Source organism: Trematomus bernacchii, unplaced genomic scaffold, assembly GCF_902827165.1.
Source record: "Trematomus bernacchii unplaced genomic scaffold, fTreBer1.1, whole genome shotgun sequence".
Classification (NCBI taxonomy): Eukaryota; Metazoa; Chordata; class Actinopteri; order Perciformes; family Nototheniidae; genus Trematomus; species Trematomus bernacchii.
The window spans coordinates 4,867,829-4,869,583 of record NW_022987828.1 but is presented as its reverse complement, the minus strand read 5'-3'; the positions used below and the strand labels follow the sequence as shown (position 1 = coordinate 4,869,583).

General features: G+C 43.8%; 1 pseudogene; it reads right to left on the bottom strand.

Annotated features, from left to right (window-relative positions):
- Positions 1–242: 242 nt before the first annotated feature.
- On the bottom strand, positions 243–949 carry LOC117499852 (annotated as a pseudogene).
- Between the last annotated feature and the right edge of the window lie 806 nt (positions 950–1,755).

Here is a 1,755-nt window from a genome sequence, read left to right as displayed (position 1 = left end):
CCAGTGAATCTGTCTCGGTGACTAGAATAAGACTGTTGTTGTTTCTTGTATGTTGCTTGTCTGCTTCCCTCAGATATTAACAGCTGTGTGTATGCCGTGTTTGGATCCAGTGTGATCTTCTGTGAATATTGTAAGAACCCAGCTCTGGTGGTGGGCTCTGCTGCTGACAGTAAAACATCCACTTCAGTTGGTGAGACGTTTGTCCCTTTCTCTCTCAGGACGTCCTGTAGTTTGTGCACCTCCTGCTGAAGCAGCTTCACCTCCTTCTCTCTGTCCTGGAGTCTCTGCTGGATGTTTTCTCGACTCCCCTCCAGCTCTCTCTGCCTCTCAGTCCTTTCTGCTGCAGCTGACACTGTGTCGTGGCCTTTATGTTCGTCCACCGTGCAGAGATAACAGATACGCTGCTGATCAGTGCGGCAGAACATCCTCATCACCTCGTCGTGACGAGAGCAGATGTTCTCCTGGAGCTTCTTAGAGGGCTCCACCAGCTTGTGTTTTTATAATGGAGGTACGTCATAATGAGACTGGAGGTGTTTGTCACAATAAGAGGCCAGACACACGAGGCAGGACTTACAGGCTCTCAGTTTTCTCCCAGTGCAGACATCACAGGCCACATCTTCAGCTCCAGCATAGCAGTGATCAGCAGGAGCAGCTTGGAGTCCAGTCTTCTTCAGCTCCTCCACTAAAGCTGATAACATGGTGTTTTTCAGCAGGACAGGCCTCGGTGTGAAGCTCTTTCTACACTGAGGGCAGCTGTGGATCCTCTTCTCATCCTCTCCATCCCAATGGTGTTGAATACACTTCATGCAGTAGCTGTGTCCACAGGAAGTTGTCACTGGATCCTTCAGTAGATCCAGACAGATCGGACAAGAGAAGGTTTCCTGGTCCAGCTGAACTCCTTTCTGCGCCATTTCACCTCTCAGTGGCAGCGAGTGTCTGAGTTTCACTTCCTGATCAGTGATGATACCTGTATTAAGTAGGTGAAACAGAGCAATGAGGACACTGTGTGTTATGTTTCCTTCCAGATCGCTTCTCTGGTTGTTTTTTTACACAACAAAAATAATTTAAACATATTAACTCTCTCTAATATGCATTTCAGTTTTCATTTTCATTCCTTAATAAACCGTTCACTTTCCTGACACAGTTCCACTAACATACATTCACTGTCAGTTACTCTTTTCTGTGATAAACAAATATTTCAATTGAATTTCAAATTCAGCAAACATCTCTTGTACCTTAAATACCTTTTTCAACAGTATTACACCTGTATTAAATACTACTCTTCTATTTACTGCAAGTCAAAAGTAGCATATCATGACCCATTTAAAATGTCAAGTGACAATTAAACTTCTGCCATTAATTGCATGTTACTAAAATGCATAAATTGGAGAATAATAATTATGCCAACACTCAGTATTTCAGTCTTAGTTTAAGAAACATCCCAGTATTAACCTTACTGTTTTTACTAACAGTAACTAACTTATCATTGTCATAAAGTGCATATTTATTCCGAACTCACAATAACTATATCTGTACTGGAAATATTCTGTGTGCGGGAGCCTTCAGAAATAATGTCACACTTGTATTATTAACGCGGCAGACCCTCTTATTATACATCCATGGGCAGTGTCACTACCCGATCCGTCCACCTGCCCGATCGGTACTGCGCATGTGCGAGATGGTCCGCCATATTGCACAACTCCGTACGGCAACCCAACTAGGACACTTGACGTCTAGACCGTCTAGATCAGGGGT